Source organism: Lycorma delicatula, chromosome 4, assembly GCF_047948215.1.
Source record: "Lycorma delicatula isolate Av1 chromosome 4, ASM4794821v1, whole genome shotgun sequence".
NCBI lineage: Eukaryota > Metazoa > Arthropoda > Insecta > Hemiptera > Fulgoridae > Lycorma > Lycorma delicatula.
This window is the reverse complement of record NC_134458.1, coordinates 101,818,592-101,835,236: the sequence shown is the minus strand read 5'-3', so window position 1 is coordinate 101,835,236 and position 16,645 is coordinate 101,818,592. Positions and strand designations below refer to the sequence as shown.

At 31.5% G+C, this 16,645-nt stretch overlaps 1 long non-coding RNA gene across 1 annotated transcript in view; it reads right to left on the bottom strand.

Annotated features, from left to right (window-relative positions):
- Positions 1-9,202: 9,202 nt before the first annotated feature.
- The window catches only part of LOC142323709 (uncharacterized), a 42,256-nt gene continuing 34,813 nt past the window's right edge, over positions 9,203-16,645 (bottom strand). Inside the window, exon 4 of the long non-coding RNA XR_012756155.1 lies at positions 9,203-9,358. This is a non-coding gene — a long non-coding RNA (uncharacterized LOC142323709). The remainder of the gene's footprint in view (positions 9,359-16,645) is intronic.

Genomic DNA, 16,645 nt, shown 5'->3' with positions numbered 1-16,645 from the left:
CCAGTATTATTAGAATAATTTTGCGGATTAAAGCTAACGATATCATCAAATTCTATAATAATGTGTTTAATATGTATAAAATAATTAAATGTAAGTATATAGTTAAAGCACAGCTAAAATAATATTAAGTTTCAAAAGTAATAAACTATAACTTAACCTTAAAATATTTGTTTATTTCCTTTTATGTAACCGGAACCACTAGAGTACAAGGAATTAGCTGAGAAATTAAGTTTAAGGTTAGAATCCTACATGAAAATCGGTCTTTCGGCCCGGATTTATTTAAAAATAAAGAAATATTACCTAAAGAGATATGATTAGACCCAAAAAAAGCTAGTGATTAAAAAATTCTGAGTTTAAAAAGTAAAATAATTGCTGCGCTAGTAAATGATAATAAATACGCAAGCATCATGAAGTTCTCCCGGGAATTTGCGAGTAAAACCTATTCTACGCGTGAAAATAATGGAAAAAGTTCGTATAAACATATTTCCTAAAATGATTCGTTTGCGAGTTACGGCTAGTGAAAGATTTCGCTCGGATTTCAGCTACCCCGGTGAAATGAAGTACTGAAATTTTTACGACGTTAATTAAAGGACAGAATTAGTGATTTATTATCGTTTTTGACCTGAAAAATTTAATAAAATAGGTCCTAGAACCCTATCTAAAGTAGTTTTTAGAAATACGGGGTGAAAATCATTAAATTGGGGTAAAAATTCTGTTTATGTTTGGCGAACAATAGCTTTTTTAAACGGGTAATAAGCACATAAACTTTTAAACTAAACTTGTGAAGAATTTAATTATGAACCAAACGCAGTAAGATAAGTTGAACAAAACAAAGAGAAGTTAGAAATATTCAAATTCTATTTAGAAACGGTACACTAGACCAAAGTACATTATACGTACAAATGGTTTACAATAATGTTCAACAATGAACTTACCATTTTCAACACATTTCTTGGTTAGCTTCTGTGCTGCTTTTGTTTCTCTTCTTAGTTCTTCAGGATTGTCCTTAAGTTGCTCAGCCATATCCAAAATGCGGACAATTAATTCATCACAAGAATGTATTATTTTGTATACAATATTTCTCATCCATTCCCAGACGCAAAAATCTAAAGTCAAATCAGGCGATATTGGTGGCCAGGAATGTGGACCTTCACTACCGATCCTTTTTCTCAGGGAAATGATAATTTAAGTAAGTGGAAACGGCACAAGAAAAGTCGGGAGGGGTACCATCGTGCTGGAAGTATACTTAACATCTCAGCGCTAGAGGAACATCTTCAAACAGCTGCAGCAATTCTTCTTGAAAAAAGTGAAAGTAGACCTCAGCATTTAAGCGGCGAGATAATATCAACAGTTCAAACAGCTGATTGTGAAGTAGGCCGCACCATATATTAAACCTAAATTGGTGTTGAAAATTGCCTTCCACCGTTTCATGAGGATTTACTTCTCCTCATGTACGCTCATTGCGTAAGTTGTTGACGCAATCTCGAGTGAAATTTGCCTCGTCGGTAAACAAAACGTACTTGTAGAGTTGTCGATTTGTATTCCACTAGTTGCAGAACTCCAAGCGAAGTGGACCGTCTCCTGGTGTAGACGTTTAACTGGCTGTTTATGATAAGGATAAAACTTATTTTGTTTAAATGTCCTTCAAACCATCGAATGCGAAATCCCGATCCGCTTAGAAAGACGTCGTGTACTGACGCCTGGACTGCGCTGAACTGCATCGATATTAATTTCATAGATAACAGCGTCATGTTGGACAGATCGTTCGTGGCTGGTACGAATACTAGGTAGTGAACCTGTAAGGAATTAAATTACACCCTTAATATACTTATACGAATATTGCAATTAAGATATTTTATTTTAGAAAAACAATGACATTCAGTCCGAGAGACAGATTTCAACATAAATTTTATCTCTAGATCCATCGATATTAATTTCATCGGTAACAGCTTCGTGTTGGACAGATCGTTCGAAGCCGATTACCTCGCCGAATGGATTCGCCTACCGGCCGTAGCTGTAGTTCCTTACGTCTTATATTTCGGCTGGTAGTTATGTTCAATCATGATATCATGCGGGCTTCTTCTTCATTGTATAAATAGTGCTTAAGACCAATACCCGCTTCTTGTTACTCTTAAACGTATCAAATTTCACGTACGAATGAATCTTTCCTCAAATTCATGCACGAATCCTGGTTAATTCATCGCACCATAGAGATACCGGGATCATCAATAAATATACAAATGTGCACACATAATTAGATATTTAGATCATTATTTACTATTAACATTTAATTTTAAACACATTATACAATAATTTAGGTTGAACGTTCATTAAAGTTAATGTTGATTTTAAAAGATATAATTTTGAATTCACAAAATATGTTCTTACTGAAAACGAAACGGTTAAGAAGAAGCGATTTATAAGCGGATTAAATAAGAAGAAATTAAATATGTTTCAATGATCTAACAGTCACGGTAGCAACATTAATGATTCATATTTTTAGCTGCTAAAGCTAATAAACGGTTTCCTTGACATAGTTTTTAAGACATTCAAAGAAGAATTTCATCGAAAAATTCTTTCAGAAAACACCCGACCTGTTTTTCTTAATATCACAGGATTTTAATCATTTCAATTTAAATGTGCACTTTTCAGTAAGTTTTAAAATGATTAAGAGAGTTAAAATGACTTTTTACGTTTACAAAAATAAAAAACTTCTTAACTGAAATGGCAATAAACAAATTTTTTTGGGATTATTTTTATATATTTTTCAGTACTTAATAGAAACAAGAATTAAGTTAATAAATAGTTATAATTTTTTATAGTGAATATGTGTATTAATAAACAGATATTCATTTAATTAATTATTTATTAAATAAATATTTATTTAATTTCTCGAACATGGTATCGCTGATTTGTTAATTAATTAAATAATATTAACAATTATTAAAATCCACTTAACCAGCACATTGACATATTCTCTAGATCTTTAAGCTTACTTGGAAACCATCATCAGGAGTTCAAATATCAAATCGAAGTCATTCTGGCATTCTACAATGTAAACTCTACGTAGAGTATACTGTTAGGACCGGACGGTCATAACTACACATTTTTACTTATGATTTTTAATTTTTGACTTTGATTTGATATTTTAACTCCTGATGATTACTTTCAAGTAAGTCGAAAGATCTGGAGGATATTTCAATATGCTGATAAGGTGGATTTTAATAATTGTTAATATTATTTAATATATATTATTAAAAAATTCGGGCTTGAGATAAGTTAAACGAACACATTTAATCTTAAATTAAATAAACATTTGTGCACATCACAATTAATTTCTCGTTCAAAAGATAGTACAAAATAGCATGTAGTAGTTTTTTTATGCAGGGAAATTTACGTATTAAAAATTTCCCTTTTTTATGTGAAATTTCCCGTTTTATTTTTTTCTTAAATTGTTTATTCAGCTGTAATTACTTGGTAGTCGTATTACTTAGTAATCTATTAGCTTAATTCATAAGTGATTTAAAATAAAAATTTCGTAGTTTAAGAGCAGATTAGGCGGACGGAAAGTAATTTGTAGACAAAAAAGAACTTATGTATGATCTTATTTATGGTAGTCAAATGTACAGTCTTAAGTATGTTTATAATTTCTTTAAGTTAAATGAAGTAGCGGCAATATCAGTTACCGTTAAAAAAACCGCGTCTGAAACTGGTATTAGTGAATCCTCTGATGGAGGATTCTAAGTGAATCCCAAACAATTGGCAATTCAAAATTCAAACCCCAAAAAGTAAAAATAGATCGATGGTCGATAAATGTGAACAAAATGTAATTCGACGAAAGATAAGTAAGAGGCATAAGAGTATTAGAGAAAAGCTAAGAGCAATATTATTAAATATTTATAGAAAGGTAAATGCAGACGTAAATTCCATAGGAAGAAAGTCATCTTTTCAGTCTTGTAAAGAATTCGGGCTTCAAATGGAGGAAAACTACCAACAATTAGATGTTAGTTCTTTGATAGACATGATATTAAAATTAGTAATGATTTATTTACGTCGTATATAATGAATTATCGACATGATAGTCGGAATATAGTTTATATTGACGAAACTTAATTGTATACTAACTATTCTACAAATAAAGGCTGGTCAGATGAGTATAGTGAGGGATATCACGTACTAATTTCGAAAGGAAACCGATGATTATTGTTAATACTGGTGGAGAGGCTGGATTTGTTTCAGACTCTTTACATATTTTTAAATTGAGGCGTAAATCCAGGGATTACCATGATGATACGAATTTATCAAATATCAAAAGATGAGTCGAAGAAAATCCCATTGCGAACCTACCAGATAATTCAGTAGTTGATCTTCACAATTCCCCTTCATTACAATGTAGTAGAAAACCCCTCTCAGACTTCTAATTTGAGAAAACCTGAAACGCAAAAGTGGTCGAGTAATCACAGTATTCCGTTTTCATACTCGATGTTAAACACGAGTTGTATGAACTAATTTAAAAAGAAAACCGAAAATGCTTTTATACAAAACTGATAAAATTTTAGAAGCACCTGGGCATTCAATACTTACAATGCCATCGTATTATTCGCAATTAAACCCTATTGAAGAAATATGGTCGAAAGTTAAACGGTATGCTTGCAGTCATTATGTTGGAAAAACGTTAGAATTCATCGAAAAATGCCTACGAGATAAATTTGTAACCATGGACTCTTCTAAGTAAGAACCATATTGTAACCAAAATTTTTATTAAGTTAATAATTACTAATATCTTTTCTGCTAAGATCACTACAGTTTCTATGTTGAGTACTGTTTACCTTTCTTAGCTTCATTCTTTTATTATATGTTGACGGGCTTCGGAATAACTTCATTGTCAAAACTTATTAAACGTTTAGTTTTTAATATCTGTTAATCTTTATATAGCGTTTAGTTAACGCTCCTCCCTATATTTGACGTCATGCCTTATCTGGCCTTTTTCTTCTTGTTTATTTGTTACTATTATTAATAACCCCTTCTTCTGCCCTTCTTCTTGTTTATTTGTTATTAATGGTTATACTTATCTTTTAATTTTATTTATTTATTTCCTGTTTTCAATAAACTGAGGTTCTTGAAAAGGACATCCACTTACTTGATTGTTGATCTCTTCATTTACGATCGTTTTAACGTTATATTTAAGTGTAAACATTTCTAGATTTTATAAAATGTTCATCCTTCTTCGTTTAACATATTTGTGAATTAATTTCATTGATTCTTCCATTTTCATCATTTTTTTTTTATTAAATGCGTTGCATAATTAGAATCATTTTTTTGATTTTTAAAAGATCTCATGTGTTTGTTATATCATAATTTTAATTTTCTTCCCGTCTGTCCAATGTATGTTGCAGTGCAGTTACTTTTTTTTTTGTACATACCATTAATGTTGTATATATGTTTTTTTTCTATGTTAGTATTAAAAGTATTTTTTAGTGTACTATTTGTATTTACACGTATAGCCATTTTTATATTATATTAATTGTTTAATTGGGTAAATTTCTTTCCCAGTAAATGTTAACTTACTCCATTTAAAGGTTTCTTTATCGTTTGTTGTTTTAATTCAATTTAATTTATTTCTATTTTTATTCATTTTTCTGATCATTTAAAAAAATGTCAACATGTAGTTAAAGTATAAAGCTGAGAAAGGTAAACAGTACTCAACATATTGTAACCATGTTAAATATATTGAAAATGCAATTTTTTTTTAATAAATTGTTTTCTGGTTTGCACATTAATTTAATTATTAAAAAAATAATTTGGAAACGCTTTAATTGTTTATTAAGTTTAAATTAGTTACAGCTGTTATTACAAAATATCAAAAATTAAAAATAAAAACCAAGAAAAAAAGCAATACTTTGCTCGATAAATAACCACACAAAGGGGATTTTAGGATCATAACAATAACCAAATTTCCCTTTAGTGACAGTATTACTTGTTGAGAAAATAAAAAAAATTCCCTCTGCTTGGCCTCCCATTTAAATAATGCTATTTTGTATGCATAACGTTGTTATGATTCAGTAGTCTTGTTTTATCCAATATGGTCCTTATAAAAAATACAGTCACTCATAGAAAATGCGCGTCTCCTAAAATGACTAAATATGTATTGGATTTAACAAAGAAGCAATTAACGGTGGCATTATATATCCTTCCCAGCCGAACAAGCCGGGCTTGTTCGCGTCACATCGTAATCGTTTTGTTATAGGTTGAACTTTCCTAAAAGAGATAAAAGGCTGGCAGAAAGGTCCTGACACTTGTCCTTCGTTCGAAAAAGAAAATATTTAAAAGCATATTCTGAGAATATGAATCTGATTTAAGTTCGTAAATTTTGTGAAAAATCTGAAAAATTGAAGAAAAAAGAAAATGTGGCCTTCCAACGAAAGGGGAAAATTAATTAAACAATAATAATGCAATTTTTAAAAACGCTATTAACTTGTATTTGTCATTAAAGTTTGTCTTGTATTAGCCACTCAAGAAGATGTACTTGCCAAGTATGTTAAAGTTTATTAAAACATAATTTAGCAAGAATATGTTTTTTATTACTATTTATACTTTATTATTTTAGATTAGCATAATGTAAAAAAATATAAAATGTTTGTACACGTAATATTTGAATGTATCTGCTAATATACGAAAAAAAAAATTATAGCATGTAATTATAGATTTAATTTCAAATTGAATAAGATTATGCAAGGTTAAATACTACAATCTTTTGTTTTATTTATTTGTACATAGGCTCCCCGTGGTTTACGAAAATATTGATATCCATGAATATTTAGGTTTATGTTGTGTCCGGAAGGAGATAAAACGCTTCAGTTTTAGATATGAACACGCATAAATAACTAAATAACCACGCCTAATGTCCCCACCGTTGTGGAGACATTAGGAGGCTTAAACGCCTCCACGTACTAGACCTTAGTGACTTCATGTGATTTACGATGATTTGATTTGTGATATAATTATTTAATTTATGATGTATTTATATGATTTATGATATGCACTCTGATGAGTGCTCTATTTCTACTCGCACTTCTCTGTTTATGTGTTTTTCGTTTACTTTGTATTCCGTTTTTTCTTTTTCAGTATTTGTATTTAATTTTTATAGTACAGTCAATTTGTATTTTTATTTGAATATCCTTACCTACCGATTGATGTTTTTTCCATATGTTCGGGGTGATGAGGGAAGCTTAACTCCAGATTTTTAACATCCCCCTTCCATAGATTTGTGAAAAACTCAAAACGTTTTTGAAATGCGTTATTCTCTGAATCTATGCATTTTAAAGAAAAATTTTTCAAACAAAAAATGTAGGGACATTCTCGGACATTCTCCTCTACAATTATGTCTTTGAAGTTATGCCGTATAATTTGAAATTGAAATACTAGGTGGCGCTGAAGTTGTAAAAAACGTGTGTTTCGATTTTTACACCGGAAAAAAATTGTTTCTCGTCTGTATTGCATTTGGAAAAGTTGTTAATCTCAAAAAAACAGACAACTTTTATTTAAACAATTTTCTTGCACGACTTACCGTTTAGGAGCTGTAGCTTGTGAAAGTGTGAAAATGTTGTGAATTGGGCACGTGTTCGAAACCGGTCTAATCGCTGAAAAATGCCGATCTCCTCGGCTACAGTAACAATAGGACCGCTGGGTTGCCATTGTACCGCTATAACTCTGGAATGCTAAGTCGTACAAGAAAATTGTTTGAATAAAGGTTGTCTGTTTTTTTGATATTAACAACTTTTCCAAATACAATACAGACGAAAAACAATTTTTTCCGGTGAAAATAACGAAAAAACATGTTTTTTACAACTTCAGCGCCACCTAATATTTTAATTTCAAATTATACGGCATAAATTCAAAGAAATTAATACTAGAAGAGAATGTCCTCTACACTTTTTGTTTGAAAAACTTTTCTCTAAAATGCATAGATTCAGAGAAAAACGCATTTAAAAAACTTTTTAAGTTTTTCAAAAATCTATGGGAGGGGGACCCCTAACGCATGGACAAAAGATCAATCGGTAGGTAAGGATTTTCATATACAGCCTATCTTGATGAACCCACCGGGTTGGTCTAGTGGTGAACGCGTCTTCCCAAATCAGCTGATTTGGAAGTCGAGGGTTCCAGCGTTCAAGTCCTAGTAAAGGCCTATTTTTACACGGACTTGAATACTAGATCGTGTGGATACCAGTGTTCTTTGGTGGTTGGGTTTCAATTAACTACACATCTCAGGTATGGTCGAACTGAGAATGTACAAGACTACACTTCATTTACACTCATACATATCATCCTCATTCATCCTCTGAAGTATTATCTAAACAGTAGTTACCGGAGGCTAAACAGGAAAAAGAAAGAAAGCCTATTTTTATGACAAATTGCCTGTACTATTATTGTATTCATAGTGTTTTATAATCAACAAAGTTTCTTTTCCTGGCATTAATGAAAATTCTATCCACGCATGTAACTTCTAAATGAGAAACACAATGCAATGGCTTTATCTGTTTTAAAGTCAGATGTTACAATCCATCTAGTGAATAATTTTTTTAAATTGATATCGTAGATTATTCGATTCCTTTTAATTAATTATACTCAGATATAGGTGCAGTTGTATCATTTGTGAAGACGTTAGTAATGAATGATTCAAGATTTTGAACAAACAATAAAGGTCCAAGGATTCTTTACAGCTGTATTTAAATCATTTTGTATTTCACTTTTTCTTTGTTCTTTTTTTGGTTCCTAGTTGTTGATTGGTTCGTGTTACTATTAGACTTCACAGTGTATGAAATTTCCTCAGAATTTTTTATATTAGTTTCAATTATTGTGGAATCTTGATCGGAGATTCCTTCTAATTATTTGAGTATGATCAGATTTAATTAAGGATTCTCTACGATGTAAATAAAATTTGGAATAAAAAAAAAAATGGTAAATAGGAATGCAAGATACTCGTTACATAGACCACAACTTAAATATACAAATACAGTTTACATTTAATAAACAGTTAAATTATGTATGAAACAATAATTTGTACAAATTAATAACAACTCAAATTAAGACACTCACTTTAAATACACACAAAACTGTAAATAGAATACTTTAACAAATATTGTTTTCAAAAAATCATTATAATTTTATTAAGATTTATTTACTAGGAAGCATTTCGATCCATTTTTTAATGAGTTAGCAGGGTGGCAGGGGTTTGTCCTGCCACCTTACTATTTAATGTTAGCTGAAATTTATTAAACATTTTTTTGGACTTAATCCAAGAATTCTAGACTGCGTGGTCGATTCGTTAGCTTTTATTGTACTTAATTGATTTCCATTCCTAGAACAGTAAGAATGATTAAAATTACTTAAAAGTAATAGACGTAATATTAAATACACTCGTAAAAGTTTTTTAAAACTTAAGTGAAATACAAACTTAAAAAAACTTTACAAAACTTTTTAATTTTACAAACTTTTAAAAAACTTAAAGTTAATACAATATAATTAAATACACTGATATGAAATAAAACAAAGCAAAACAAACGGTTTTTTTATGCCATAATGGCAAAATGTAGCTCTACAAGAATCACTTGGAGTTTTACTTCTTGTTCAAAATCTTGAACCATTCATTACTAACGTCTTCACAGATGATACAACTTCATTTATATCTGAATGTAATTATTTAAAAGTGATTTGAAAATGTACGACATCAATTCAAAAAATGATTCACTAGATGGACTGTAACCATCTAACGTTAAATATGAATAAAACCATTGCATTGTGTTTCTCATATACAAGTAACATGCGTGGATATAATTTTCATTAATATAAACGATAGTTTATATTATAGTAGTTCTGATAGTAGTTCTATTATAGATAGTTCTGGTCCGGGCATGTGTAGAGTTGCCGGACCTTTGAAGGTTCTTAGGTACTTTCTGGCTGCGGGATGACGGGAAAGTCATCTAATGTCAGCCCAATGAACCGGGAAAAAAAAAAAAAAAAAAAAAAAAAAATTATGTATTTTAAAATGTGCTTAGAATTAGGATTTTTTTGTTTTTTTTGGTGATATATATATATGTAAAGTCGTTCTGGTCCGGGCATGTGTAGTGTTGCCGGACATTTGAAGGTACTTAAAAACTTTCTGGCTGCGGGATGACGGGAGTGTCATCCCAATGGAAAAAAAAAAAAAAGAAAAAAAAAAGAAAAAAAAGAGCCTCAAAAGATTCTGGAGGCTGGGGTTGAAGCGTGGCGACGTGTAGGGCCAAGGGAGGTAGCCTTATTGCCTAGGGTGTTCTGGCTCCACTGGCAAGTGTAGTGGGGTCGGGGCTCCCCGATGATGGCATCAAGGACCCTCAGGTATGTGAGGAACGCGTGGGGGTAGCGGTACGCGGAAGGCGTGCCGGCTACATGTAGGTTAGGGACGGGGAGGGTAGCCCCATTGAAGAGTTAGCTGCCAAAATGAGGTGGTTGGCTCACCCCGAAGAGGCTTTGGGGACCCCGGCGGGAGATCCTCCATAAGGAGGCAGTTAGGGTGGGCAGAGACTGCTGCCACGGCACTGCAAGGCGACCATGCTATGTCTTAACAGGCGGAGGCTGGTTGCCTTGGGGTGCTTAACAAGTTAAATAAAAAAAATAAAAAAAAAAAAAATATATAAACGATAGTAATCTGTTGACCATAAAAAAAAACTTCCGTGCATTTTATTAAATGAAACGTTCTCTTGGAATAAAAAATTAGATCTACTATAAAATATTATAATCGAAGCCAGATTATAATAATTTAATAGCGGGAAAAAAATCGAGCAAGTTCTGAATTTAATTTCTCATTCAATTTTCTGTTAATCTGCGTGGTTTCACTTTATCAAAGAAATTTAAATTCTAAAATCTAAAGAAACCCTTTTTTTATTAATACTGATTTATCTAAAAATTATTCCCTCGTACAAAGCGCAAAAAATAAACAAAAGTAAATGCTCTTTTAGATATATATATTTTCTTATTATCCTCGGCAGTTTAGAATTTTTTTTACTTACGTTTTTCCTGTTATCGGCCATTTTCTTTTTCATACAATTGCTAATTCAGTCAAAATAGGTTATTTTTAAAAATTAAAAAGACTTTTTTTATGCTGTATAAGAAAATTTGATTAGTCATTGTTTTGTTCTGAAGTTGTCTTTTTAAAACGCTAAGCTTGTCATAATTATTAAATATTTATTATTTTTACGTATGACTTTTCCTGTCTAAAGAATAAAATCGTCTCTTGGGATTCCCTCAAAAAGTCACAACGAATTTTCACGTAATAAAAATGGATATCAGATCATTGTTTGCAGCCTTTAAGTATTAACCATGTAGATCGATATTTAGGAAATTATATATGTTTACTTATCCTTGAGTTTAATCCGCCAAATAAAGCGTTTCTCAACCAGGGGGTCGCGGTGATATGAAAGGGGAGTCGCGAGTTCAGCCTAAAATTTACATGTAAATAGTAATGAAATCATTTTATGAGGAAAAAAACATTTATAAACATTTTACGTATATTTATGAGTACACGAGTAAAGAAAATAAATTAATGACATAGTTGCGTTTGTTTTTCATTTAACAGTTTCTCAATACGCGAATATAACTTACAAACACACAAAAGAAAATTATTTTCAAGTGATTAAAACCTATTCCTATATTTAGTTTTTAGCGCAACCGTAGACGAAAAACCCGTTTCACAGAGGTAAGACGTGGCGAAAGGGGTTAATATTTTCAATGCTTCTGTGACTATATTTTCATAATCGCTTCGACGAACAAGCCATAATGTATCTAAATTTTCAGATGTGAATTTGCAGTTGTAAGGTTTTATCGGCAGACAATTCTACGTGCTGGTCGTGAATTTCAACCGGTAATTTAGCAGCTGCGACATCGTTTTCAATAAAAAGATTCAGTACTTCAAGAAATCATTTTTATCTTCCAGGATATACAGTGCCAACTGAATTTTTTTATGCTCGAATATGACGCTCTCACAGCGAATATTACGCAAGCAGAACAAATTACAGGGAGCACGTATAAATCAAGTTGGAACCTGTAAATGATCATGTTTGTACGCTTCATACATGCATGGTTTCACCCGTAGCTATCAACTCAGTTAAGTAGTTTCAAATAGGTTTCATTGGGTTGGTGTTGGGGGGTCACAAAATATTCGTTATTAATTTTTTTTTACTTTTTGGAGGTAATGGAGCTAAAAAGATTGAGATACATAGTGGTCATTATAAAACCAGCTGATTTTTGAGATTCAAGTCTTGTAAAGACAGTCGCTTTTATATGGATTCAAATGCTAGACTGTGGATACCGGTGTTCTTTGGTGGTTGGGTTTAAATTAATCACACGAATCAATTAAATTAATCACGGAAATGGTAGACATGAGTCTGCTCAAGACTACATGTTTATCGGTACATTTACATTTACTGCAGATAGGCCTGGCAAGTCGGTAACGGTGATTGCAGTCGCTAATCTATACACACAAACAAACACCAGACAGTAGCTGGAAAACCGGTTAGAAAAAACAAACTTATCTTTGTGATTACATCTATGAATGTGTATATAATCTTTGCTAAAAAAATTAGTCGATTATTTAAAAAAAATAACACTCTGTATCTAACGAACCAACAACAGAAGAAATGTTTTCATATAACTCAAGATAATACTTCGGATTACGAGAAATTATGATTAAGCTACCGAATCATAATTTTTATTGAATTTTAAATAGATTACCAAACCATTTAAAATACAATTTAAAGATTTTTTTATAGACTTATCATTACTCTTCGATGAAATTTTAAATATTACTAATTAAACAGAGTTTTTTAAAACCTCTGACATTTCAACATTAAAAAAAATTTGAATAACGTCTTCCGGATTCAGAATTATTACAAGACTGCCCAAAAAGGAGTGCAATGTATTTAGGGTGTATGTATGTAAGTTTGTTCCACCATAACAGCTCAACGGCTAAACCGATTTAGATGTATGACCCGCGTCTGAATCCTCACGTTACCGGGAGTGTCATAGGCTATATAAATATGTATAATAATAATAACAATAATAATAATAATGTGTTTATTTCTAACTTAAAAAATTACAATCAGTTTGAAAAGATAGAAAAAAATGTTACATTCAATCTACAAAAAATAAACACACTTAATGCATGTACTGTATAAACTGATTATTAATATAACAATAAACAAACTGAAAAACACTTTCTTCCACACGTGGACATGACCATAAGTAGTCTGCCCAGTTGGTAACGAAATTAGTTATTACTAAATTACTCATTATTACTTATTATAAAATTACTTATACTTCGTATTCTTTTATAAACAAAACAAAGTAAAGGGTCGCTCCTTTCCCCCCTCATATTCGACCATTTTGTTCAATACTCATACAATGGACATGGAGTGGTAGTAAAGACGAAAAAACAAATATATTTATAATAATTTTACAAAATTTAGTTAAAAGTTGAATTCCGTTATTAAACTTTTCCAATAGACTAATGCCCCGTTCAAATATTTCATTACAATTCTCCACTCACTTTCATTCAACAGCCCAAACTACACCGTCGTCTGTTAGAGTCCCTTTCCCTAGCCATAATTTTCTAATTTCCGATAAAATCGGACACTTACCTACAAAAGGAACAACATTTTCCTCCTCATCGATATTACATAATGAGCGTATCCTGTCATTCAATTCCCTACTGGGATTAGAATTGAGGGGAAACATGCCACTTCTTTCTTTAAAAATAATACTCATAAAACGCCTAGTGTTTCTGTCGTTAATATAATTATCTATTCTCAGATCGTGATCCAATTGAGACTGTGAAATTCCGCCCAATTCGTTCGCACCGCCGAGGCCTCTTTAGTCTCTGCCCGCATGCTTGCGAATATCCGTGAAAAACACACAGCTCAGCTCTCTTTCTCATCCACATTGAACTCCGCTTCTAATCTAAATTTTTCTAGTAAACTATGCCACGTTTTAAACCACCCTAATTTTTTATCTATCATTAGCTTAACTAATTTATTGGGAAGTCTGAATTCTGACATGTTCAACACTTTCATTATATACTTGAAATGAACTTCTCAAGCCTGCACTGACATTAAATTTACGTCTGCTTCCAAGTACAAAGCATAGTTTGGTGTATCCATAGGTAAATAAAACCTATTAAAATTCTCTAGTTCCTGACCTGTTTTGTATCCCCAGACCTGCGCACAATATATTGCAACTGTCTTACAGGCGACTTAAAAACCCGGTACTTCGCTGAGAATTGTATAAAAAATGTTTCCACAAACTGTTCATCGCAGACTTCGCCACGGCGGTTTTTTCTTTGAAATGCTGGATCACTGACAACTGAGAAGTAGAATATCATCTTCAAATATTTATAGCTATTTATTACATCAATGGCCTTCGAATGTCCATCTCTCGTTAGCCCTTAGTATTCCTCCCCGTTTAAAAATAACAATCTTTAACTTACCTAGATTAATATTTAATTTCCACCTGCTGCAGTAATATTGAAACTTTTTGATCATGATCTGAAGTGTTTTCGGCTCAGACGCTAACAAAACTAGGTCATCGGCATAGAGTAACACTGAAATTCAGGTTACGGATCCATATCCCTTCACCCACTTCCTTAAGCAAATCATTTACAAGAGCAAATAATAACGGGGAGAGCAACCTGACATGCATGAAGCACAAAACAAATCGGCTACTCCATTCTTACACCAAACACAAGATTTAGTATCTTCGTACATTACCCGTACCAAGTTTAAAAATTTATCATACAATACTTGGTTGGAGAGTTTGTAAAACGTTCACGCAAGTTTACGTTATCGAAGGCGGCCTTTAGATCTACAAAAAAAAAGTTTTTTCCTCCTTTGCAAACCTTAAGGTTAATTATACTGTAAAGATTAAAAACATTATCCGTTGCAGATTATCCTCTACGAAAACCTCCGTGGTATTCATTTAAAACCGCATTCCTGGATACCCATTCTTCCAATATGCGCAATAAGATACCTGTAAGTAGTTTCGACAAAGAGCTGAGAAAGGATATACCTCTATAGTTACCAACTTCCTGCAATCGTTCTTTTTTGTGAAGAGGAAGATGGAGTCCGGAATGCTACACGAATTAAAAATAAAATTGAATAAATTAAGCACTAGCGGTAAAAAATCATTCGGAGGCTGTTTGTAAAGTTCGAATGCGATTCTATCGATACCTGGGACCTACCAGGTATCGATAATTGTACTATATACAAAATTATCATCTGCATGCTCTTTAATTACTTTATATTACAGAGCAATGTTTTTTTTCAGTCGTGTTTTTAATATTTATTTTGTTGTAATTTTTTTGTATTTGATATTTTCATACATTACATTAACATATTTAATCTATTAACTTTAACATTATTTCATGTGTTTACATTTTGAATAATTGATGTTGACTTTAATCTCATACATTTTGTATCTTATAATTAATTTTACCACTCCTGACGTGATTTATATTAATTTGTAACTATATATCGATCAGAGTGAAAGATTTACTTATCTATATTTATTTTTATAAAGTAAATATTTTAGATATAATTCTGGATTGCCTGGTTCTGCAATTAAAAAAAATCCGATCAGGTTTTCCTTCTTAAAAACAACCTAACATATAATGCTATAACCCAAGAGATTGTATAAATAATTTAAGTATGTCATCTTCATTATCCTCTGGTTTACTGAAGGACTTAAGAGTCTTAGACCAAAATTAATTGAGTTCAGTTTTTTGTATAAATGATTAATATGATTACTCCATTTACCTGAACTAAATCAATTAAGAAATTACAAATTAGACTATGCAATCCATCACCTTATGTTATTATTTTATTTTATCTGTTTATATATAAAGGATCTTTCATTTTCAGCGCAAAAAGAAAAATTGCAATAAAACAAAATGTATATGTAATATCAACCAAACTTTTTGTTTTGTTTTTTTATTTTTTTAAGATAATAAAATTACATTATCCTCTGAAAACTATATCATATGGCTTTGCTTGACATATTAATGTCTACCAACAAAGCTTTGCGTAATTGTTTCGCACAAATCAGCTTAAATTCCACTAACAACACTTCGAATATTTACTTTCAAGTCATCAATCCTTAGTGATTTGTTGCTACAGACTTGTGACTTAACATAACAACAGAGAAAAAGTCTATCACATAATCTTTGTTGCCAATTGACATTAAAATTATGTGAAATTATTGAATCATCAAACTTTTGATGAAATAACTGAATTGTTTCAGCTGCTGTGGCATGTGGCACTATCATGTTGAAAACCATATCTCATTCAAATCAAAATTTTCTAAATTTGAAAACAGAAAATTACGAATCATAGTTTGTTAGCGTTCATCATTTACTACAACAGGATATCATTGCTCATTTTTGTAAAAAAAAATGGCCCAATGATGCCATCAACCCATAATCCACATCAAACGGTAATTTTTTCAGATGTAGTGGTCGCTGTTAAATTGTTTGTGGGTTGGAATCATCCATATACGGCAATTCTACTTATTTACAAACTCATCAAGCCAAACATGAGGCTGATCAGAAAAGATGATTTTTTTA